This window comes from Anas platyrhynchos, chromosome 5, assembly GCF_047663525.1.
Source record: "Anas platyrhynchos isolate ZD024472 breed Pekin duck chromosome 5, IASCAAS_PekinDuck_T2T, whole genome shotgun sequence".
Classification (NCBI taxonomy): Eukaryota; Metazoa; Chordata; class Aves; order Anseriformes; family Anatidae; genus Anas; species Anas platyrhynchos.
Window position 1 is genome coordinate 64,262,782 of NC_092591.1, and position 26,413 is coordinate 64,289,194.

The 26,413-nt window shown below is 38.4% G+C and overlaps 1 protein-coding gene and 1 long non-coding RNA gene across 5 annotated transcripts in view; one reads left to right on the forward strand and one right to left on the reverse strand.

Moving 5' to 3' along the window:
• The first annotated feature begins 1,556 nt into the window (after window positions 1-1,556).
• LOC140002679 (uncharacterized) overlaps window positions 1,557-26,413 on the forward strand; it is a 75,853-nt gene continuing 50,996 nt past the window's right edge. The window contains exons 1-6 of one of the 4 annotated variants that reach the window (XR_011809900.1): window positions 1,557-5,178; window positions 5,616-5,700; window positions 10,995-11,159; window positions 20,592-20,788; window positions 21,070-21,298; window positions 24,529-24,632. The gene's annotated coding sequence lies outside the window, so the exon portion shown is untranslated. The other 3 variants (XM_072039421.1, XR_011809899.1, XR_011809898.1) reach the window with 3 other exon arrangements.
• LOC140002685 (uncharacterized) lies at window positions 18,303-23,947 on the reverse strand. The gene is made up of 3 exons (XR_011809910.1): window positions 23,854-23,947; window positions 22,163-22,377; window positions 18,303-20,755 (listed from the first exon to the last, which is right to left on the reverse strand). It is a non-coding gene; the product is annotated as an uncharacterized lncRNA (long non-coding RNA).

The following is a 26,413-nucleotide window of genomic DNA, read 5'->3' on the forward strand; positions in this document are numbered from 1 at the left end:
GAGAACTACCAAGTATATAATTTAAGCCATTCATTTTTAAAGCCTTTTTAAAAAATGTGTAAAAGTTGACTTTTTTAAGAAGAAGTTTGCCTTTGATCCTGTAGAGAGCACTTCTCAGAGACTGTCTGAAGAGTTTAAAAGAGTTGCATTTTGGTTGTAAAGGTTGAAAATCTCAGTCACAAGCTATGCAAGAAAATTAAAAAAAAAAAAAAAGACACCACCTTCAAAGATTCCTGAGTTGGACTTCATGATTAAACTTCAAAACAAACAAACAAACATTTTCACAAAGTATATATACGTTCAAGCCATTTGGTTGCTAGTATGAGTATCACACTGTCGCTATAAACTATCAGATCTTCTCATTTACTTTCCAGTTAAACTCTAGATTTAATACTATAATATTTAATAATTAAATATTAAAACCATTGCTCAAACTGCGGCTATTTAATTCCCACCAACTATTCCATTCACAATATCCCAAACTGCCATTTAATGTTTTTTCTAACATCAATATATTGACAATACACATAATGCACAAGAAAATTTACAAATTACAAGCGAAGACTCCATATACTGAAGTTATAAATGCACAGGACTTTAAAAACAAGCATTTCTGTAGGTTGCATTTCACCTGTCCACATTTTGGCACTGACGGGAACAGTTCAGCAAAACGTAATAAGCCAAAACACACTCTCCATCCAGCAAACGTGATGTGCTCCACTTCAGTTTGCCAGAAGTATCGTTTACAGGACATCAGAGTTACCGTGGGCAGAGTTACCGTGACACATTCGTTGTGACAGCACGAAGGTTCCGAGGGAAACCAAGAAACAACTCCTGAGATGAAGTTGTTCTGATTAGAAAAGCTAAAGTTAATTCCCCAAAAGTCTTTTGTCTCCTCATAAATCTGCATTTGACTACTGACCAGTTTGTGATTTCTTAATTTTTTAATTATTATCTGATGTTTTTAGCTAGCAAGGTCTTGTAATCAGAATTAGTCCCACAGCCCCATCTGCAGAGAGCTATGTGCTTCCCGAGAAGGATGCAGAAATTCAACTTTGGTTAATTTCACCACAAACCAAATGGACCCTTTTGGTCTTCCATACCTGCTACAGTGAGAGCAGACATTATCAGGAAGGGTCTAACAACCGATTTTTCTCAGACTTGAGGGGGACAAAGGTAGGGAGCACCCTTCTGAAGCCCAGTTCGCCCAGTTCAAGAAATCCTCTAACAGCATACTGTTTGAATAGAAATACACCTCAGAAAGGGGAAGATTTGGATTACCTAAGAAACAATGTCACTACTCATTTCTGAGTGAAACAGCCTTCCCACCTTGGCCGGTCGTTAAATTCTGTTAGACGCTGAGCATTTGTAGTAGGCACCTCCAGCAGAACGCAAGCTTGTAACGAGCTGCACTACACTGCCTCTTACTGCCAGCATGTTTCACCACCAATACACAAGCTGGTGGTTAAGATGAACCATAAAACCGATGCTGTACCTGAATTTTCATAAGGCTAGGCAGAGAAGCAGGTGCTAAACATTGCCTGGAATACAAAGTGAAGAGGAGGATGCAGAAGCACTAGCTATGTGGATCCACTGTGAGTGGATGCCTTGCTAAAGCTTTCTGAGTGAAAATTATCTGAAGTGTAAGATGAAACACACTACATTAAATCATTCCAAAGAGCGTGAAGATCTTACTAGAGATTGAACTTCTTGTTCACCCACTGTTCCCGTACTTTTCCCTAGGGACTGGTCTCAAGTACTGACAAACTGAACACAAACCCGGGGGATGTTGAGCTGGACTCACACGGACTTCTCTTCTGTTTCTATTATCTCCCAAAGCCTACCCCACTAACCTTACACTATCCGTCAGGAGGCATTGAGCTATCCCAGGAAGGAGAACAGGGATCAGAAACTATCAGTGACATTTTCAGTTTGGTCTAATGAGGCACCTGGAACTTAAGACACTGAGGTAAAAAGCTGAACTACTTTGAATGAACAGTCTTGAAAAGCTAGAAGATGAATATCCAAAATATGTGTACAATAAGGTTGTGAGAATTTCTCTACTTCTGGTTCCTGGTTTATCTTCTGCCCAGACTTGTCTCTTCAGGCCGGTGGGACAGCGCACCTCTGTCTCACTACGGAGCAGCAGGACAGCACAGCTCAGGGTTCAAAATGACCACAGTACAATTCGGTCCTCGGTGCTATGAGTTTAGTTCTTTTGGGTTGCAGCAGAAGTACAAAACATGAAATACTAAGCTTACATTCCGTACTTACAGTTTTATCATCTGTTCAAATTAGTTAACAAGCACGCTGATAGAACTAAGAACAGCAGTTAAGATATTGTGTGTATAAAAAATATATCCGTGCCCCAAACCTTCCTGTGTTCCAACGGCTATATCATGGTAAAACTATATACATGTAAAATAAATAAATAAATGGCACTAGCACAAAGGTAGATTGAAGTTCCCAGGGTTGATAGGCAGCAGCATCAGTATGGGTTCAAGAAGAAAGATGCACAAGCATCCTTTATTCTGCCAGTTCATGTCATGGCTATTTTGAAATGTTTCTACAGTAGAGCACAGAACTCAATGCTTCTTTAGCCAACAGAAAATGAGCAGATATTTCAGCCTCATGGAAGTCTAACAGTCTCACAAACTAAAACACTACTTTATAATTACAACTGTCTACCTAACTACTTGCTGGCAGGGATTCTGCATGTAGTAAAAGATACCTACACTACATAGGCTATTCGGTGTTTCAGAACACCTGTGAAGTACTTTCTCAAATCTGCAGGACACCTCACTACATTTGAAGGATAGTGAAGTGGTGTGTGTGTTTTGACAAAGTATTGAAGGTACTTACATCCTACTGTAGTGGGTTTACGTGGCAAGGTTTTGGTAGCAGGGGGCCATAGGGGTGGTTTCTGTGAGAAAGATCTAGAAGCCGCCCCATTTTTGGGAAGGGCCCCATTGTTTTCCAGATCTGAGCCAATAAGCGATGTTGCTTTGCGCCTCTGTGAGAGCATATTTAAGACAGGGAAAAAACGCTGTGCCACACAGCAGCCGGGAGAGTCAAGGGAGTGAGAAACAGCCTTGCAGGTGCCAAGGTCAGTGTAGAAGGAGGGGGAGAGGTGCTCCAGGCGCCGGAGCAGAAGTCCCCTGTGGCCTGTGGTGAGGCCCATGGTGAAGCAGGATGTCCCCCTGCAGCCCATGGAGTACCACGGTGGAGCAGGGTTCCACGCTGCAGCCCGTGGAGGAGACCACGGTGGAGCAGGTGGCCCTGCACCGACGGAGGCTGCCGCCTGTGGAAGACCCCTGCTGGAGCAGATTCCGGGCCGGACCTGTAGCCCGTGGAGAGGAGCCCACGCAGGAGCAGGTGACCTGGCAGGAGCTGCTGCCCGTGGGGGAGCCAGGTTGGAGCAGTTTTCTCCTGAGGGATGGACCCCATGGTATGGACCCATATCTGGAGCAGTTCTGGAAGAGCTGCTGCCTGTGGGAAGCCCACGCCGGATCAGTTCATCAAGGACTGTATCCCGTGGGTGGGACCCCACAGCACAGGGGACGAGAGTGACCGAGAAGGAGCGGCAGAGAAGAAGTGCTGTAGACTGACCATAACCCCCATTCCCCCGTTTCCCCTGCGCCGCTCGGGGGGAGGAGGTGGAAGAGGGTGGAGGGGGGGGAAGGTGCTTTTGGTTTCTTTCCTTTGTTTCTCACTTCTCTCACTTACTAGTAATGAGCAATAAATCTTACTATCTATCTTCTTATGCTGAATCTGTTCTGCCCGTTACAATAATTATTGCGTGATTTTCTTGACCTTATCTCAACCCTAGAGCCCTTTTCACATATTTTCTCCCCATTCCTCTTTGAGGAGGGGGAGTGAGAGAGCGGCTGTGGTGGAGCTCGGCTGCCCACTCGAGCGGAACCATGACACCTACATATGTTAACAACCTCATCTTAAAAAAAAAAATAAAACACCCTCATATCCCATTTTGACTATGACAAAATGGATAGGCCCTGACAGATTTTTTTGGTTTACTGACAGGATTAGTGTTCTGCCAGACAATCCAGCTGCACCAACTCACGCTGTCCTTGCACAGCTCTTGTATCCAATGCACAGGAGGGCAGGAGCACACAGCCGAGCGCGGGGAAGGAGCAGGACTGCCTTTTCTGGCAGCAGCTCACTGCCTCATATGAGTCCATTGCCTCAGCTGCAAGGCGAGCATGCCCCCCAGCCAGCACCATCTTCTGATGGGCGCTGTTTCTGGTGCGCGTTTGGAAAAGTTACCAGAAGTGAGTACTCTTTTCAGAGAGCAGTATGCCAACACAGGAGGGTCCCCGCCGCCCCTTCAGCCCACCCTAGCGCTGAGGGGGCCGAAGGCTCCCCCCGGGCAGCTCCAACCCCGCAAGGCCTACCGAGGAGTTGTCAAGTGGTATTAGCGCATCATGCCATGAAAATGAGCGAGGTGCATTTACGGTTCCTTAACGGTGAACAGATTCTCCAAACTAATCTGTGATAAAAGAGCATTTCCTTTCCTACAAGGAAGTATCAGTTGGGTGTGGTGGCATCCTGTAAAATACCTTTTGTTAAACAGATGGAAATGAAACTTGTGTGCCATCAGCCTCTTGTGGTGGCATGTTGAGAAGTAGCAAAGCTAGTTAGAAAATAATACACATGTACAGATTTAAGAAATGGACAACGTTTCACTGTAGATGTTTATTCTACTTATAGTAACAAAAACCTGTGAAGTCCCATATTTTAATGTACAGTGATATATTTTGTCATATAAAATACAATTTACAGAAATTTCTATCAAGTAAACCTAACAACCTAGGGCTAGCTTGTGTTTTTGGGCAGCTCCAACCCCGCAAGGCCTACCGAGGAGCCGCCGCCAACAGCCGCTCAAACGCCCCCCTCCCGGTGCCTGCGCCCTGAGGGCGGCTTCGCCAACCGCCATGAGGCGGCGGCTCGGCCCCTCGCCGTCCTGCCGGGCACCATCGGGCTCCGAGCCCCGCAGGGACGGGTGCTGAGCCCTCCTTGCTGGTCCCGGCTTCGAGGGCTTTGCGTTTTGTTTCAGTTTAGGCTGTGGAGAAAGCGGCGGGGTGGGCGCGGAGAGCGCGGTCCGTGAGGGACCGGCGAGGGGAAGGAAGGGGAGCGCTGAGGGGAGGAAGGGCTGCAAAGGTTTGAAGTTTATTGTTTGGTGTTTTTTTTTTTTTTGCTTTTTTTCCGCGTCAAGCCTCCCCATTCGATGCGAATGGTGCAGGAATGCATCGCCTAACACGAGTCGGAGAACCTCAAAGCCTTCGCTGAGGGAACCGCAGCCGCAGAGCAGGCAGCAGAGCTCAGCTGCTGAGCACAACGAGGCTCGCTCATTTCGGCGGCTGTGTGGCCTCAGCCGCTCCCGGTGCCTAAAAATAAAGCCAAAATAAAAATAATAAAAATAAAAAAATAAAAAAAGCCGTATGGGAGCTCAGCGGCCCCGGCCGGGGCTACGCACACGGTCCCGGGGCTGCGTCAGCTGCCCACGCGCGCACCAGCCATCAGGAGGGGAAATCGTGGGAGGAAAAAAAGCCACGATGTTTGGAAATTAACACGTGTGTTTTGTTTCTTTGTCGCAGGGTGCTCTCTCCTCCCTTTCTGCCTTCCCCCCCCCCCAAGGAGCACGTCTCCGCTGCACTGGAGGCAGGAGCCTGCTACACGCAGGTACGGTGGAGGTAAACGCCTTGGGAATGCACCTGTGTGTAAAAACTTACACGGTCGGTGTGTAAACCGACTCAAAAGCCCCTTTCCAGTCTTCTGGAGTTGTCAAGTGGTATTAGCGCATCATGCCATGAAAATGAGCGAGGTGCATTTACGGTTCCTTAACGGTGAACAGATTCTCCAAACTAATCTGTGATAAAAGAGCATTTCCTATAAGGAAAAATAAAACTTTCACCTATCTATTTCACAACAATGAAAGGTTCGGGAATCTAGTATTTCCACAGCTCAACGCCAAAATAGATTACTTAATTATTCATTTCTCCAGATCTTTTTGGTGTAAAATCTGAAAGTAACTCAAACAACAAAATCTTCAGAATAAATTAGGGCATGTGTTAGAACTGAGAGAAAAAATCACAAGAACAGACTTTCACATGTTTTTCAGAACACCTACAAGTAAGTATCAGTTGGGTGTGGTGGCATCCTGTGAAATACCTTTTGTTAAACAGATGGAAATGAAACTTGTGTGCCATCAGCCTCTTGTGGTGGCATGTTGAGAAGTAGCAAAGCTAGTTAGAAAATAATACACATGTACAGATTTAAGAAATGGACAACGTTTCACTGTAGATGTTTATTCTACTTATAGTAACAAAAACCTGTGAAGTCCCATATTTTAATGTACAGTGATATATTTTGTCATATAAAATACAATTTACAGAAATTTCTATCAAGTAAACCTAAACAAACACACTTGCTTTTTGCATACTTTTACGTATATCTTTAAATTAAAAACATCTCATTAAGAAAAATCTTACACCATAGTAGATGTTTGCATTTAATACCGCCTCTTTGCATTTTAACATTTTGTCTACGGGTTCAGAATACAGACCAATATTACTAATAATTAATATTACTAAATAATTAATAATTGATAATTATTAAAATTCAATTCATTTGTAGTCTTAGCTCTTTGCCAATAGATGTCTGATTTTTTTAATTTTTTTGCTGGTTATAAAGGTGCTACTTTTATATACTCTTTAATTGCAGGTTTGTAAAAATGTGAAATTAAAAACCCCTCATCCACATGAAAAACTAGGTACGTTTTTTTTCGTTGTTGTACACTTAACAGATGGATTTCAAAACACAAAATACCTGTATATAAAAAGGAAGATAGTGCACTTTAAGCTTCTAACATTCCATTTTCAAATCCTCCGTCCAATAATCAGTAACACTGTTCTTCTGCAGCCTTCTCCTAAATACGCATGACCCTTCCATTGTAAAATAAACAAGACAGCAATATTTGACTCCTTGTTTAAAGCGTGTGCTGTGGGAACAACTTTGACACCAAAATATCACATACATGAGATGTAAAGGTATGGCTCCTAAGGTCTTGATTAAATTCTTTTACAAAATTACAATTCAAGTTACTGGAAAACATAACCTTATAATTTTAAAAAGCAATATGGGCTCTTCTTAGACTTTTTCCATTTCTGTACTGTAAATGGAAATTTTAAGGTAAAGATGCAAGTAGAAAAAACAAAATCTCAGAACAGGTAACGCTGTGAATTTTTATAAGAAAAACATTATGCACAAAATGCAGCAAGTGAAAGTCCAGTATGTTCTTGCCTTTTACCTATTTGAATATTGTCGTTCTCAGTTGTTCAAAAATTGCTAATTTGTCAGTACATTTTGTAAGGCTAGATTTACAACAGCATTTTTGCAAAGGTGAGAATATACAGTATATACAGAAGACATTGACTCAGTCCTTGCAGTGGTGTATATTATCTATGGGAAATATAACAGCAGTTCTAGTTCTATGACTGATTAGTGGAAGATGAAGCTTCTGCTTCTGTTGGTTTCTGACCTTCCTTAGGTGTTTCTGGCTTCATCTCTTTACCGATCTCCCTACTTTTACTGCGATCTTTCCGATCTTTTCCTCTTTCACGATCTCGATCTCTGTCTCGATCTCGCTCTTTTTCCCTGCTTCGATCCCGGTCTCGGTCTCTGTCACGATCTCTGTCTCTGCTTCTTGATCGTTCTCTGTCACGTTGGTTTCTGTCTCTGTTTTTATCCCATTCTTTGTCTCTGTGTCTCTCCCAGTCCCTGTCTCTGTTCCAGTTTCTGCCACGGTCTCTTTCCCAAGGTCTGCCATGTTCTCGATCCCTTTGTCTTTCCTCAAAGGGTCTGCTTTGTCGATTATCTGCTTGCTGAGGCTCTGGCTGATCTAAAACCTTGTCTTTACTTCCTCCTTCGTATCTCTCTCTCTGTCTCCCTTCAAATGTCTGGCCTCTAAATTCAAGATTTTTGCCTTCTCGGAAGTCAGATCCTGACCACTGTCCTTCTGACTCGGGCCCTTGCCCAGGAATACCAGAAAGAGGTGCAGACGGCCCAGCTTCCTCCCACGTCTCCTTTCTGTGGCCTGGTGGATGACTGGGAAGGTCCAGGAGTGGTCTTGGGGTTGGCTTCATATTTTGTGGCGACTGTGGTCCATGCTGTGTAGAAAACAAGGAAGGAATGGGACCCTTTTGACTTCCAGATCTTCCAGGGGCAGATCCTCTTTGTCCATCGTTATTTGGAGAAACATGCTCTTCTGAGAACTGTGGCGCTGGGCCTCTAAAATTAGGTCCATGAGGTCATTATGGCATTAATAATAATAATATATAATAATAATGCCATTAGGCATTTCTTTGTGTCACATTACACATAGGATGGTGAGTAGACTTCCACTTGACACTTGTCATGTGTATGTACAGTGAGAATTTGCAGGAGCACCTGAGTCTGTATTCTTCAACTGCACTTCAAATTCTTTCCATAACACAGAGGTCTTTCTGTTGCATGTATTTCTTTATAAATATTTTATATTTTAAAATTATGCACAGGAAACTTTCAGGATTTCTGTGTGCAGAAGATCATGTATGTGAAACATTATGAAGGGGTAAAATGTATATCTTTGCCACGCGTTAGAATGTTTTTTTCTTAAATTGAAAGGTATTTAGATAAAAAAATCCAAACCATCTACTGCCTGAATATATTTTTTCTTTTTATCATGCTTATCTTGCAGAAATCTTATGCTGTGAAAGATTTTTTTTTTTTTTCTTAATTTTAAGGTTTTGATTATCTTACTGAGTTGTGATCTGAATTGAAATCTTTACTTAGGTAATAAGTAAATTAAAGTTTGTTGAATGTACAGTAAAGGAAAGGAACTAATCTGTTTGAGAATAGAACAGTGTCTTCGAAGAGGCTGTTAAAATGATAATGGGTAGGTGACAGATTAACAAAATAGGGGTATGGATTTGTTCTGGTTGATTAAAATAAGGAGAGAAGCATTCACCTTTACAAGTTTTACATTTTTCTACTGTAGAACCAAGCTTTACTTCTAACATAAAACATGAATAAAGGTAGTGATGTTGTTAAGGCACAAGGCTGGGATAAATGGCTAACTTTCCCAGCTGTTAAAGATTTTCTGTAAGAAAAAGGCAATTCCTGTTTTCTTTCTGTGTGATTATCCCATTTGTAAAGCAAGACATAAACAAGCCATTTGTTGTTGTCATGAACTGTTAATATAAGGGAGAATCATTTATAATATGTTTCTACAGTTTTTTTACTAAGGCTGATCTGGCAGCACTTGCAAGAAGATGGTGGTAGCCCCTATTCAGACAGCAGTCTGTGTCCAGAGAAGTGAGCTCTACCTCTGAATAACTAAAGTAACTGAATAGGAAGGGGAAGCACTCTGCTTAAAGGCAACTGAATGCTAGTGAGCGCTTTGAGAGTTAACTGACTCTGTCATTATCAGAATTGTCTCTGTGTTTTTTTTTTTAGCAAAACAAAACAAGCAGTTTTTTGTTTGTTTGTTTGTTTTTTGTTTGTTTTCCTACTGGCATATCTGAATACTACATTTTGTGAAAGTGCCTTGAAATGTTTAATTTCAAATCTGTTAAATAACAGATTAATAAGACGATCCCTGTGGGAATACTCCCTTTCAGTTCAAGTTTACGTCCCTCAAACTTGAGCTGTTGCAAGGATCCTCTGATTTGTGTGTCCTTGTTTTCTGCAGTCTGTAATAGGATTCAAATTAGTTAGGTGTAGCATATTTTAATCGTGAGATAGATAAGCTGTCCTTGAAACCTGGCCTATATAGAGAAAGGGCACAAGAAATTTACTAAGTATCCAGTTGTAATACATTACATCTAGAATATGCAGTTTAACAACTAACTGGATCACAATCAAATAAGCAGATCACTTGCTGGAAGGTTAGTTTTCATTGGAAAGGTTGAAATAAATGATTTAGTGTTATCAAAATAATATTTTTCAAACTGTCATTCACTAACAGCTTTGATATTTCTAAATAATTGGTGATGGAAGAAAAAAATTAGAAAAAAATAGGTGGTAGTCCTTTTGGGAGAGATCACACAAAGTAAGCAGGTGTGCTATTTCTCATCTTTTTTTTTTTTTTTTTCTTTTTTTCCCAGTGCTTGCAAATACATCTGACTCACAAGAGATGCCTTCCACAAGGAAGAGTATTGTTCATTACTAAAATGCACATGATTTGTGTTAGTAACATGTCTTGACTTAATGCTATTTACATCTTCAGAATAATCATTTACTTAATAATCAATTACTCTTACTGAAGGGTTTTTAAGCTTCTGACTGTTGTTACTCTATGCAGTTACCTACAGTATAGCTGTGCTCTCTTTTCTTTGCTTTCTCATCCCTGCCCTGATGTCACAGTCTGTATGTTACAACATTTGGAATAAGTTAAAAGTGTGTGAGCGAGAAAACCTGAATTTAGGCATGCCTAAGGTAGAGCTGCATGGATATGTCTACAAAACTACCTTGACCTATTAACAGGAAATTGTGTTTATAAGGATAAATGAGTAATTGTATACAGGGCTTGGCAGTTTCTTGACCTTTGTAGGACATTTTCTTGACATTGGAGGTATTGCTGTTTTGTGAGAAGTGCTATGGCACAGTGCCAGGCTGTGAACTGTGCAAGTATCTAACAAGATGTAGACCTGAGGGAATCAGGGAGACAGTTTTAGGGCAGGCTTAGATTGAATCTTGCCTCATCCCTTTGAGCCACCAGTACAACAGCTAAATAAAAGACTTTCTTTGAGGCCCTTCCTTACTCAGAAACACTTTGTGAGATGTGACTAGAATCTGTTATTTGGTAGGTCTTCCTTTACCTTGTTTTTGATTATAAAAGCAATTTTCACACATTGAAGACTGATTTCAACTTTTTAAAGTTTAAGCTTGGCACATTGAGTTACCAGAGGGTGTTTCACATCTTCTCTGCCCTGTAGGACCACATGAGGGTGAGGGGACAACAAGAGGCTGTGGTCCAAGCGGCAGACTACTCTGAGGAATGACATCTTTCTTATTGCTGGACTCCAAGCTCCAGACGCAGCTGAGATGCCAGAAATGTGTCAACTGATGGCGTCATTACACAAAAAGTAGATGAAGGGCAAGTAAGTGAACGATTCTCCTTTTCTGTTCAGGTGTTTAAAATCTAAATATATGTTGCATCACTGAACAGACCAGCTTACATGAATGGATCCCAAAAGATTCACATTAATTAGTAAACTATTTTATTGAGGATGTTATTTACACTGCAAAAACTTTAATTGTTGATAAAGAATGTTATTAAGGCATACATTTAATGTATATTATTGTGATCACCTTTTTACATACACAAAGTCATTTCTAAATGTTTCCTTTTGTTAATTTTTAACATTCTTACAATAATTAGTCTTATACTTCTCCAGTTGTCTAGCAGAAAACTATGGGACTACCATGGTTTTTATTCCTTGCTACTAAAAAAACAAAGCATGAGTCTTGGTCATCATTTATGGTGCACAGCTATTGAAATGGATGAAACAAGAGAATGGGAGGAGTTCTCTTGGTGAAAAGGATCTGTAAATAATTTAATCTAAAAAAAGGCAACAGAATTGGAAGTGGATATTGGGGTTTTAAACATTTATAACAGCAGCCTAATGAACAGAGAGTGGAAGAGAGGTGGGAAAAAGGAATAACTTTGCTTATCTGGACATCCCAAGTGCAAGTTGAAATTATTACTTCTTAATCCTTTGTGTTAGCTTAGGAATACAAACATACAGTCCAAAATGACTTAAAAGTCTGTTACCTGACCACAGAAAGAAGGTGCAGAGGAGACCTAAAGATCTGAGTTCCACAGTCTCAGGTGGCCCAGAACTACTCACTCCCTAGCCTTTAGTCTGATAGAGGTCCTGTGCACCTCATCTGCTTCCAGATCAACCCAAGAAATGTGATATTGCACAAAAGGTTCCTGAGGACCTGCAGTCACCAAACTACTCCATCTTGTTTGAACATCCCATTTATTAACTGAGAAAGTCCAAAATATCTCCTGTATACAGTAAGAGTGAAAGGAGGAATTACATAGTAATGAAACTCTCAACAGGATCAGACCAGGGAACAAATAGTGTTTACCATACTTGGAGTAGACCATTCTGATGGGATAGCTGAGAACCTTATTTTCTGTCAAGGTCATGTCCTCTCTTCAACAGAAAAACAAATGGAAATTAATTATTGAGAAAGTACTCTGGGTGTAATTCCGGAAGGAACAAAGTCATAAATGGACAGTCATAAATGATTACTGGATGAAAAGCTTTTTCTGAAATACCCTTCCAGTGAAGTGCTTTAATCATCTTATGTCTTATGTGATCAAATATTTAGTATAAAAGCTCAAGTACTCTCGGTATAACAAAATGTAAAGTTCCACCATCAAAAGCTTCTATGAAGTTTGAGTACATTTTCACACTGGCTGAATGGACGGGTACTACTTTTCACTGTATGCCATATTAGTTTGAAGGAAGAAGATTTGTCAAAATGCTGAGTAAGATGCTTTCATCTTTAATGTCAAGAAGAATTAGAGCAGTTATTTCAGAAATCATTGATCCACTGAAAAAAAACTGTACAACAGAAAACGCCTGTTGTTATATGAATGCAGTTGTTGGTAAAGCTGCAGAAGCAGCCAGGTTGCCTTAAGATTATGGCCAGGTTCTTAGAACTTACTTGATGAGAAATATTCTTGTATGCCTATAGTATAAAACTTGAGATCTATGAATGACATCAGTAATTAGAGATTTCATGTAGATAGTAAGCAAAAAGAAAATGCTTATTGACTTATGACATTACTTTTGCAAAGTAGAATTGTGTATCATGGACTGTGTGTAACACCACCTTTCATCACACATATTTGTCTGGTTTTTGTACTGTGTGGAGGTACAGATTGCCATTTTTTACTGGCTCTCTACCAGCACCATGATGTTCACAGTGATACTTCTCAATTTGCTTGTCATAATAATGAAGGGATTAGGTCCAAGAGCAAGATACTCTAAACCCTAAATTGGTATCCAGTATCTGTAATCATTGCAACTAAAGAAGGAATTTTATTTAATAAACACATATGTGTATCTGCATGTATCTGCAGTGAGTCTCTGTGATGAGAAGGCTTGAGGCATTTTTTTATTAGATCTTTGGTTTGAACTTCAGTATTCACAGACTTAAAAATTAAATTCCTGTCTTGGTCGCCACTTGATGATTATCATCACTTGAAGTAAATTCTTACTGTGTAGGAAATAGATGAGAAAGCCACTTGACTCTAAAGATCCATTTCATGCCACAATTGCCAGTGACAATAAAAGTGTAGTCCCTCTTGAAAGATCAGATGACTAGTGGAGTTACAATCTGCTGTCTCGGTGTTTGATATCTCTAGTTGTTCAGCAACATTTTGGTCTCTATGCTGTCAAAGTAGCTGACAACCATTATATTGCCTTATACATTTTTAAAGTGCATTCAAAATTCTTACCTAGCTAGTCTTTTCAGACCATTACTTAAAGTTTAGAAAAAGAAAAATAGCTATCACTGTAGTACTGCAGCCACAAATACAGCTGCTTAAACAAAATTTGCAGTGCCTGTTCTTATTCACTATGGTGAGAATTGTAAATACGAATCCCTTTCAAATGCTTTCCATCACTGTTGCAACTTAGAAGGCTAACTTGGCATCTGCATTACCCAGATACCGAGCTCTGGAAGATTTTTCAATTGTAGAAGCTGCATCTTGGTTGCTTAATAAAAAACACTAGCATTTTCTGTTCTTAAATTCTAATTGAAATGTATTGTGATGGTTTCCAATTATCGTGATTGTATGATACTTTTCTTCATAGTAAGTGCAGCCATAGAGTATTACATGAAGTGTAGTTCATAATGATTCAAAAAATCTCTCAGTTAAAAGTTTGTATTAGAAACTAATACTGTGCAAGACATTCTGCAGAAGGCTCTTCTGGCTTGGATCAAAATATGTAAAGGGATATGACATGGTGACACTATATTTCAAATGTCAGTTTGAATAGTCTTTGGCATCATTGATGGAGGCTGTAGTACTGTGCAATGCACTGAAATTAAGCAGAGTCAGTAGATGTTCTGCGGCACTCATAATATACTTCTATTGGCACTCTAAAATCCCTAAATCAGAAATTATGAATAGATAGTGAACAGAGTCTTGTTTCTTGTTTAAATTAAACCTAATATCAAGCACCTTCTTGCTGGTACTTTTGTTCTTGAAAGGACTTCCTCCTCAGTATATATTACCTGTTACCTAATTGTTGATGGTAGTGTGAGAAAAATCTCAATAATTTTATTCAGACAGGATCTTCTGTGAAGCTATTTTATTTGCAATTGCAATGGCGGGCATCCTGCCAATTAGGATATCATAACCTTTATATCATATCATATACATATCATAACCTTTTATTCCCTATTCCCCGACACCTGATCACCTCCCCTGTTTCCTCAGTGGCTGAGTACTACAGGTTCACAAGCTACTCGACGTTCCTCTATACCATATATGTACAATTTTTCAATCAACCCTTTAATTTCTTATTTTTGCTTGTGATCTTTTTTTTTATTTTATTTTTTTTTTTTTTTTACTGTTTTTGCACTGATCATCCTGGTTTTCTCAGTCTTCTATCTTATTTTGGAACAGTGAAGCCTTTAACGGTCCACTTATCTACTTGGCATTTCTCTTTGTTATGACTACACAACTACCTTTGAATACAGAAGTTTTCTACTGCAAAAACAAAACTTAGTTTCTCACAGTGGGAAGTGGGATACGTAGCTATTCATAAACTCCGCCCAAATTAGACTGTATTTAAGTGAAGAAAGCATGGGACATTCTCGGTAACGTCATACCGCTGTTGTATCTCCTTAGCACTACTGACGTGATTTGTGCTTCATTTGATGTACAGGCTGCCTTATTTATTAGCATTTCTGTTGATGTAACAGTTCTTATGGTTCAGCTGAATCTTATTAGATGACAAAGAACAGCACAGTTCATGAGAAACAGAATAAATTTAGCTGTGAAGTAGGTGAGGCAAGAGGAACGTGAAATTGGTGCAAAGTAAAAGAAGACTGGAGAACAATGTTTGTTTCAAAATAAAGCATAGTTTGATATTGCTTGCCTAACTGACATGACCAGACCTAAAGCTGAGCTTAGATTCAAGTATAGTAATAGAAGAAAATGTTGTGTAAGGGTGCACTGCCTCCAATGCTCTCTTTTTTATTACTTTTTTTAAGTAAAAATGTTCTCAATTCTTAGGATAAATATAAGAGATGTTCTGGGTCAGGTCTGTAATTCTAAAAAGGCGAGGAAAGCAGCTATTATTCACATGGACTTCATTAATAAACGACACCAGCAGTATCTGATCTGTAACAGAGAAATAAATCAGTGCACAGGGGCTCCAGCTCCAGACCTGGACACTCAAAACTTGAAGGTTAGATACCTTTCTGTGCGAACAATTAGCTTGATAATTGATAGTGGATGACAAAGAAAAGTTAACAGTCTCATCTGCTAAAAACCTTGAAATTTTCTAAACCGAGAACAGGTGAGAATAAGGATGAATGTATGTGGCTCACACCCACCTTTGGCAGAAAATCTCTGAGGCTTAAAATGAACTTGGCTTTTAAGAATGCTGGGACAGAATGAAATTTTTGTACAATTTTTGTTCCGATTGGAGAAAACACTAAGTGCTTTTAAAGCAAGTTTTTGTAAAGCAAGAATTGGATGGGCTGTTACTTATCAGAACCCACTGGCTCTTAAGCCTCTAAATACATTACCTTTGTCACTGAAACTTAGATCCAGACATTTTAGAAAACTTAGAAAACTCCTCTCTGCAGTGACCCTTACAGAGACAAAAGTCAGAGACCTTACAATGCTGTTCGGGATTAGAAATATTCAAGGTGGACTTAGTTCATAGAAGTTTAGTTTTGATCCTACTATATCCAGTGAGAGGTAAAAATAGAGAAATTAAAGGTGGAAGACACGTGCTGGGTCATCTATTCAGCTCTCTCAAGACAGAAAATACAATAAAAGTTACTGATGGTGTAAAAGTTCTGCATTTGTAGTCGAATTTGTTAGCACAACAAGATCTGTTCAGTAGGATGCCCCATCGAAGCAGCTGTAAGTAGTTTGCATTATTTCTGGGGCTCCTAAGTGCAATAAAAGACTACAGTGTAACAGGCATGCTAGTGGGAGCTGAGCCTGGCAGGCTGACGTGGGGTTGGTGCCAGCATGGATTCTTTGGAAGAAGGGGTTCAAGGCATTTTCCTTTGCACATTGTTCCATTTGCTAAGTGGTGCCTTCAAGGTGCCTTCCACACACAGAGTGGCTCTGTGGTACATGATGCACAAGACCACTGATGATGTTTACTCCTTTGTAAAGACAGAGCGATGATCAATTGCAGCCTGGGTGCCTTGCAAAGTCACTTGATTTCATTTTGTTCTTTGCAAATTACTGACCATTGCTAATTTTTTACTACATTTAGAAATGTAAACACATAGCCAGCCCTCCAAGAATACCAAGCTTTGGTACTGCTTGGAATAACTTTGCTTTTCATAATAACTTGAAAGCAGGGAGAAATAAATCCATTTGGGTATCCGAAAATGTTACTGGTTACAGGCCTACTAGAGTAAATGTATGTATGAGAAGGCAAATGTGACAGTTTATCATTGCAAGGACTTGGACATAAAGTCATCATCTTCTAAAGGGCCAGTCTGATTTCCAAGTAATTTTGGTACACTAAACAGTAGAAGAGATGTGATAAGCAGATCTAGAATAATCTGTAGTTTAGCTTGTTTATTTCTGAGAATGAACTGGAAAGACTGCTCAAATGTTTTTTTCTGTTATGCTATGTAAGTTCAGAGTTACTTGCTTAAAGTTAACGTGATTGCACTATTTTATCTCAACACAGTGCACCCTTGCTTTGTTTAAATACTGAAGGCACCTCCTTTTCTAGGAATGCTAGTATGCCTTTTGGAATTAAAAAGTTTCTAGTATTTGCCACCGTTAATTGAACTGCATCACTGCTAGAAACTGGATATCATTCACATACCTGAGATGGTATATTATTAGTAGGACCCATTAATTATGCCAATTTGTTAATAATTAAATGAAGTAATGTATGGCTTCCGAAAAACTATTGCAGTAGTTGACATAAACACATTCCGTGATGATAGCAACGCCAAGTTTAAATGCTTCCAAGAAGAATTACTGATACAAATACAAATACCCCCAGTGATCACTGTTTGTGTTTGACAGCTCTATGTAAGTGTGGCAATTACTAGTTTTATTCTCTCTTAACTATGTTTTAAATACCAACTTGAATACTATTAGTACTTTTCTAAAATGCTGCAGAAAACTGTTCCTGGGCTATAAGACTTTGCAGCACAAAATATAGGAGTTGCATGCTACATAATACAGAAAATCTCAGAAATTCCCATCATGCTCAAATCAAAGAGAACCACTTGGATTTATCAAGCCTGTTCACATACTGACATTGTTATGCACTGAAAGTGGTGAATTGTGCTTGTGAATTAACTTGTTCCTATCAAAAGCAGAAAACAAGAAAAAAAGAGATCTTGGTTTAAAAAGGGGGAGAGTGTTTCTTGCATTTGAATGCATAGTAAGATTTGCTTATTAAGTATTTCTGTTTAATCTCAGTGCTAGCAAGAAAGTTCTGCAACTGCAGAAAAACAGACATTTCAGAAAACAGCATTACTGCTTTGCATATGTCTTATCTACACTAGAAATATAGTTTCTCCACCTTAATGTCAGTTTACTTAGGTCTGTTGTATCGCCTCAAGAGTTTCAAGCTACTCTGTAACGATTAGTACTTTTAATTCTATTCTGCAAGGATCACTATGTAGGTGATGACTTATTTGCAGTTCATAGTGATAATGACATTTAAATGATAATGTAATATTCATAAATGAAATAATGACAAAATTGGTCTGAATGCTATAAATATTGCAACTGAGGGAAAACAAAAAATACCAGGATATAAATTACCAAAATTCCTGTTATTCTTGATGTGACAATATGAATACGAAGATGAATGTAGATATGAAATACATTTGGTTACTGATAACTAGGTTGCAGGCAGATTCCAGAGTTTATATAGTTACATGTTTAATTTTGGTTTGAATTTCTGTAAGGCATAAGTGCTGCTAATCATAGTGATTTTGAATGGATGTGCACATCACTGGCAGTTTTGAATGCCAGGTCACTCGAATCCAAAAGAAACACAGTTAACACTGCCTACAGGCAGGGCTGTGAAGCTAATGCAATTTTCTTAGTTTGTAGTTGTAGGAATTTCCAAGAGAACTGATGGAACATGGGGAACTCATCTGGGTCATTCCTTTAGTAGACTGGGTTTCAGTTAATGTATGTGAAATTCGGGGCCAAAATTAGCTGTTTGTTGTCAGAATTTTCTTAACAACTCCAGGTCCTTCTGAAGAAAACTGAACTGAGAAACTTTGAAAATGAAGCCATTTACTTTGGCAACCTTATATAAATTTTGACTCTGTGAAAAAAATATTCATCCTAATTGATGTTGTTTAACACATGAATAATTCTAGCGATTTGTTTTGGTGACTGGGCACTTTTTATTTTTTTAGTGTTATGAACTAAGACAGGAAGCATTGGACATAATTTTTAAACAAATAGAACATCTAAATATATGCAAATATGATAGGAGGGATTTCTTTTCAAGTGAATCAGTACTAAATAGAAAGCATATGTCTAAGCTTTGAGAATGTATTTCTGTTTCTGTAGTTGCAAGGATAAGACTAATTAGGCCTGTTACACAGTAATGCAATTAAATCTTCTGTTCTCAATGTTAAGTAAAATCTGTTTCCCTGCTATGTGTAGAGACTGTGATGAAAAAGGAAATCTTCTCAGTGTTTCTAATCCAGAGTAATTTGGCTGCAGCATCTTTCTCTGGATTAGAAAATGAAGCTCATGTGGCGTTCATTGCCTGGAAAAGGAAAAATGGTAATAGGATGCAGAAGCAACTGCGCTCAAGAGCAAAAAAGTTTTTCCATTACCTAACAGCAGTAACAGCCATTTCTTAGAGATGCTCATTAGAGAACACAGCAAGGCAGAAAAATGGTAAAAGGAAAAAGAATAAATGTATGAATGAAAGACTCAGGATTCCCTAAAAATGCACAGGGCTGTTACAAACTAGATAAACAGATGCTGTAAATGGCAAACAGATTTAAATAATTATTTCTTCATTTGATCCATATTTATAGGAGATTATAACCGATTGTCCAGCAGAAAAATCAAAATAATTTTTCAATGATCTCAGAAGGAAACATTTACTGTGCTTTTAGCTCATGGCAATGTTGTCTTACTGCGTAAAAACAATGCTGCTGAAGACAAAATAATAACAAATTCTTATTCTCATCTGCCTTGCCAAAGTGTGTGTGTGTGGTTGGAATTTAGGAACTCCGCTGAGAAACCATATTTAACTCAATGGAGAGGGGTACATGGCAAGTGCCTGATTAAACTATAATGAATGACAAAGGTGAAACCATTTCTGTTCCTAGAGCTGGAATGTCTTGTCTGTAAAACTTGACAGACGTGTGGCAAGAAATAAAAAATAAAAAAAAATTAAAAAAGTTTTCATTCTTCACTTAGGGGAAAGTAATCTTCAGTTCAGATGGCTTATGCTTAGTATTTCTGTAAGTACTCAGTTTTCTTACTCAGAACTCCGTAAGAACTGAGACATGTGTTGAATGTTCCCAAATGAAATTTTTGACTTTCAAGGCATTCAGAAGCCAACTACACTAAGTTGCTCTTGCAGAACAGTCTCACACTTTGTAGCCTAACACTCATGATGGAGCAGAGGATAGGTTTTAGTTTATATGTATAACTTCTCCTTCTGTCCTCGGTGCCTCACTTCACCAGAGAGGACTCCTCAGATGTAGTTTTCCAGCTTCTTTGCAGTGACTTGGCAGCATGCAGGAGCCTGAAGAAAATTTAAGGATGTAACAAACAGTAACTTCTAGGGTTGCTCCTTAACTAACAGCTTGAGGATACACTGCCTCGTCTGTCATCAGAAGGTACACAAAACATCCTGTTGTGCCCCTGTTTTGATTGAGCAACTGGTTTATGTCACTATCTCTGTTTAAATTTTCACTGTGTGGAAAAGGCAACAAGCAGAAGGAGGAAGTCATCTTGTTCTCTGGGGTACAATTACTGAATAGACTTTGATCAAAAGACCTTGCCCATCTGCATGAAAGGTTTAAGAAATTTCATTTATGCATCCTCAATCCAATAATCCACATAGAAGGCATTTTCAATATTATGTTATTGACAAGTGTCACACCGGTTTGCTGTATCCCTCAATGTCTTTATGATTAAATCTGGTAGAAGAAAAATCCCATGCCCTTTCCTTTGAAAGGCAGTTAGAAGGGAAGGAGATATATTTCTTTTAAAATAGCAAAAACAAGAAGATGCACCGTGGACCACTGTTGCAGCTGTAAGCAGAGCAGTATGAAATCTCACATTGCCTGTTTTCCAGATGTTTGATGGTAAGATCTTTCTTGCCTTGGTTTCTGAAGTGAGAAGTTTCACCAGGTGTGGAGAATTTCTGCTCTTCTACTCAACCATTGTACCATTATCCCAGGGACCAAGCGCTGATGTAGCAAACCGTCCTCTGCTTCTTAATCACAAAGATCAACCAGTCTGTAATTCAAAACACACACTGCATCACGCTAGGTAAGGGCCAGGCTTTTATTTGTATTAGTATATCAATTCTGGGATGTTATATATTTTAATACTCATTTACTAGCAATAAGTAGAACCATGCATAGAAATAACATGCTAAGCAGGTTATTTCAAGTTCTGAAAGCTGAAGTAACTTTTTGGCTTTGAAGCTGATTGCTAATGCTCTTATCTTTAAGCAAAGTGTAACAGAATCACAGAATTGTAGGGGTTGGAAGGGACCTCCAGAGATCATCGGGTACAACCCACTTACCAAAGCAGTTTCCCTAATGCAGGTTGCCCACCTAGGAATCCAGACAGGTCTTGAATATTTCCAGAGAAGGGAGACTCCACAACCTCCCTGGGCAGCCTGTCCCAGTGCTCCATCACCCTCACCGTGAAGAACTTCTTTCGCATGTTGGTGCGGAACTTCCTGTGATCCATTTTGTGGCCATTGCCCCTTGTCCTGTCCCTACAGACCACTGAAGAGAAGTTGGCCACATCCCTTTGTCTTCCACACTTCAGGTATTTATAAACATCTGAGATCATTTATTGTACCTGAATAAAAAGTCATGTAGCAAGTTTTGGGGGGGGGTGGGGGGACACGACACATGGATGGATGGACGGACATAGTATTAGAGCCACAGAGAGAAGCTGAATACACACCAGGTAGTAATACGTGATTCTTATTTATACCGCATTGGCAGTGGAGATAAGCAAGGTATGAATTTGTATCTACATAACAGATATTGTATTGTTTCAGTCACAATCCTGTGACAACACCACTGAAAAAGATACTGGCAGGGGAAATGAAATTAATCCATTAATTAACATTAAACATAACTAATTAACATTAACTTCACTTTGCCAGACCACTATTGAATTATTTTTATACTGACATTACATTAGTAGGGTCATTTAACCACAGACATCTTCTTTCTTTTGCCAGACAACTAGTTCTAAGTTAGAATCCTAAACCTAGCCTCGGAAACACCTTTCCCAAAGCCAGCAGCACGGTCTAACATGCCCATGTAACCTCTCATATGATTGTTTTAAGACGTGATAAAAGCTAATAACAAGGAATAAACTGATTGTTCTGAGGCATTTGACAAAGATCAATAAGAAGAAATAACATAAGAAAAAACAACCATCACACATGCAAAAATAAATGAGAACCTGTAGTCAGCCTTATTAGATGGCAAATTCTGCTGACTACTATGATAGAGAACTATTAGGCAGAAAACCTAGCACATGGATAATTTCACTAGTATCAATAGAATTTTGTTTATAACTGAGTTGATTTTTGCTCTCTAGTATGTAATATACACAGATTAAGTGCTAATGGAGAGCTTACTGCTGCATTAGACAAAAGGTTACTGAGAAGCTTACATTCAGCAAAAGAATTCACAATTGGGTATTGAAGTTCTTCAGCTTCTGCAATGAATGAAGTTATGCTGAATCAAAAAAGCGAGCACCCTGTTAAGAATTTCTTCTGAAGAAATAAGTGGCAAGTATTGAATAGGATCTTTTTTCTCTTGCCTTGAATACAAAATGGTAGCTCATTTAGAAGCAATCGGACCAGGTGAGTTGACACTTGAGTCCACCTGCAAAGACAGAGAAAATGTCTTTCATATGGATGTAACAAACACTTCTGTTACTGCAAACAGACGTAATGAATTTCTCGAAACACTGGAAGACCACAAATACAGAACAGTAATAAAAAATAAATTTGATCTTCAGTACTATCCATCCTTCTTTCTCAGGCAATTTTATAAGATCATTTGAGCCACTATCTACCCTCACAGCATTTGTATTTAATTAATGTCGTTTTTTCAAGTAATGTTTTATGCAACTTAAACATGCATATCCTCCTTAACTTTCTTTTAATGTACTAGTTGAGCTAGGGAAAATACGTACATAAAGCTGATGTCAGCACAACAGAGAAGGTCATGTAGATGCTTTTGGCTCTCACCCCCAGGATTAATTTGTTGCCATGTCATCAAAATTAACAGTGGAAAAAAATACATTATTCAATCAGGAAATTATACTACTAGTGCTGAATGAATCTCCTCAAATTTATTACATACATGGATTTAACGTGTTTTTTTTTGTTTTGTTTTGTTTTTTTCAAAGATTCTGTTCAGCCAGGATTAAAATATACATATATGGAAACTTGCTTCCGCTTGCAGGTCCACATGTAATTGTTTTTCATCTCATGAACTGCTTGATATTCTGAAGAAAACACACGATATGTAGAATGTTTTCATTTTGAAAATCATCCATCAATCTTACAGTAACAAACAACATATGTCTCTCTAAATACTGTAACACATTTATATTGCTTTAGCCTTACATTACACTAAATCTTTGTTGTCCTACACACTGAATTCACACCAGTAGATCATCAGCTGGTCATTTTGTTAGCTAAGCAGCACTTCATCTCTTAGTTCATTGTCAGCCTGAAAGTTAATTACACTATTGTGGTATTATATTTCTGGTATTTGGGCCTCATAAAAACATAGGGGCAAAAGCAAAGCTAGAGTTTCTGTTCCAAAAGAAGGACAGATCACTCACATTTAACGATTCTCAAATCAATATCTGCTGTTTATTTCTGTGGGAGTCCTGACATGAGTAATGCTGGTGAACAGTGCAAGTACTTGAAGAAATACAGCTAAAATACCACACACAAATTAGTGCCACCTTCTGAATCTTTACCAAACTACAGGTATCAGAAAATACTATGTAATCCTGAAATAATAGTTTTCCAGGAAAAATATCAAATATGGACACAAAACAGAAAAAGGTTCTGTTCAGTAAATTTTTTTAGAATCAGTTACACCACTATATTTTGATTTCTGTCTTAAAATAAGAGCTTTCATTCTTACATGGTTTTTAAGGATTTCAGGAAAAGCAATAGTAATTAGGAGCCAGAGCAATTGCATCCACATAGAGCATATCCTTGCTTTACACTCCCTTATAGCTCCTGACTCTAATGAGTACAGCCATTATACTTCATTTTTTTCCTTTGAGTAAATCTAGCAAAAGTGAACATAAATTACTAACTGGTTTACCGTACTGACCTACTCACTTAAATTAAGAAGTTTTCAGATTCTTAAAAGCAATAAGATTTTTGCTGGAGCAAACAAGCAAAAAGTCATTCTCCCCAAAGAAACACATTTGTAAAGTGTACCAGGTGTAAGGAGTTAGATATGATGGCACAGCTGCAGGAGCTAGAGCTTGTTTGGGGCTGGAGAATGGTGCAGCTTGTACAAAACAAGTACTTGAACAAAAAAGGTGTAGTGTGAGAGGGAAAAACAAAGTATTGCCTAGTGATTTGTGAATAACTTATTTGTCCTCAGCACTACTAGGGTGACGTAGTAGCGGATACCTTCTAGTTTGAGTTACTCCAAATCCTAGCTGTCCTGGAAAGAAAATGGACTGGCTGACTTCTGGAAAGCAAGTCACCACACCGGTGCTAGTGACTACAACTAAGCCCTCCTGCTCTCTGAGCAGGGCAGCAGAATTTGTGTAGTTATTAACGCTTTCTAGTTCAGCCTGCTTCTAAACTGAAACATATACAAAAAGGACTGAAGGGTGATGAGCTAGTCGTTACTAAGGAGTCCTTTTTTAAAGTGTCTGATATTATGATTGTATGTACTTTTCTGCTTGCATTGATTCACTTTTTTGTTTCCTTTGTTTGGCTTTTAAAAGTAACGTTTTTAATAAGTACTAAGTGGTGGTCATTTTGTTTGTAGGTCCTGCTGGTTGCATTAGATTTTTTTCCATTCTTGCAAGTTAGAACCCTGAGAAGTTACTCAGAAGTCCTTACTGTATGAGAAGATGGGAGAGAGGCAACAAGGTTAGTAGCTTGATCAGTATCTTCTTTTTTTTTTTTTTTTTTTTTTTTTTTTTAACGCTGTGTTTCACTGTGTTTTGCAAGCGTTGCCTTTATAGTTTTGAGGGCTTCAGCATGCAGAATGACTGAACTTCATTTCCTGTGTAATGTCACAACTGATAGTATGATAGCATTCACACTAAAAATCAAAATACGCTGAGGTGATTTAGAAAACCTGGAAGTACAGGATAAAGTTGCTATTTTATCAAACTAAAAAAAAATAAATTAAAAGTCTATCTGTTACATACACAAAGAGACCAAACAAAATTATCACAAGTTTTTACTTTTTTTTTTTTTTTTCTTTATTATCATTCTTTCCCACTTGGTAACCTATTACATTACTGTCCAGATAACTAAGTTGTGTAAAATTTTGCTGATGATAGTAATAGTGTGGTGAGCCTCTTCTTTGTGGTTGTAGTTGTCTCAGTCCAGATGAGAGGACAAGATGTTGGCCTTCAGGCTGTTTCCTGAGTTTCTGATGGGTATGGAAGTATGAGATGAATTTAAGTTCTTGTAGATAAATCAGTGTGTCCAATTTAGCTACCCTATTGTGAGAGATAACTTTTTTTATTTTCTTACTTTGTTTTCCTCAGAATGCCTTTTTTTTTTTTTTTTTAAGCTCTCTGAAGTCTTTGTCTTTTAAGTCTGTGATAATGACTATTTCTAAGGAAAAGGTTCAAGTGCAAGGATTCTTTAATCTTTTAGATACACGCAGCTGGTTATCACTAGTTGCCTTGTCATGTTGACACTTGTTTTGTACTTGTTGAGAAAGCTTAGTTTAGAATTTACCACTGCCTCATTGAACAATTAATTTAGAAGTAATGAAATACTGCTGCAGTAGAACATAGAGATTTAAGCTGTATAAAATTTAATGTGTGTGTAAAACTGTGTCACAATTCTATACTGTTGCTTCTGTGTTGTTTTCTTTATGATACAATAAACTTTGAAACCAGAAAGAGCTATTATTCAGGTAAATAAATAAGATGAGAACCTTTCTTGGCGATGAGTGATACTTCATACAGTTGCTACATGTGCAATTAACCTTTTACTAACTTGCCTCTAGGATGCATGCCTAAGGTTTTGAACTGAGAAACTGAATGTAGACTTTATCACAGTATGGGTTTTCATGGCTTACATGATTTACTCTGCTGAGTGTAAATGTATAAGAAAAGAGTTAAACATGTTGCTCATATTTTGCAGGATTTATCTTACTTCACAAAACATGTTCTAAATCATTTGTTTTTGCATTTTGCCTCAGCTGAACAAGGGTCACATATGTGGTCATAAAAGCATGTAAACAGGAACCTGTTTGTTTTGTTTTTTGTTTTTTTTTTTTAAGCTGATCTGTAAATAGACTTAGAAATCATAGTAATACATTTTCTTAAAGTAGTAGTTAAAAAAGAACAACTTCTTGACCTGTTTGTAGAAGACTAAAAAATTATTGTAGTTTCTTCATTTTATGACTATTAGTATAGGTGTCCTATGCAGCAATTACTTGTTATAAATAGATATTTTTGTGGACGCGAAGATGTATTAGAAATGTAGTGTTTCTTTGAAACAACCTAGCAGTGTATCTATATCAGACAACTATCGCAGATTTTCAAAATTTCTGGCTTTGGTAAAGCAAAGATATTCCAACATGGTGTAATGGATCTTACTGTGCAGGCACAGTGAAAACAGGCATGATTTGGCCAATTATGTTATGCTACTATCTCCTGATGTCGTAGCTTATGAAGCTGCTTATA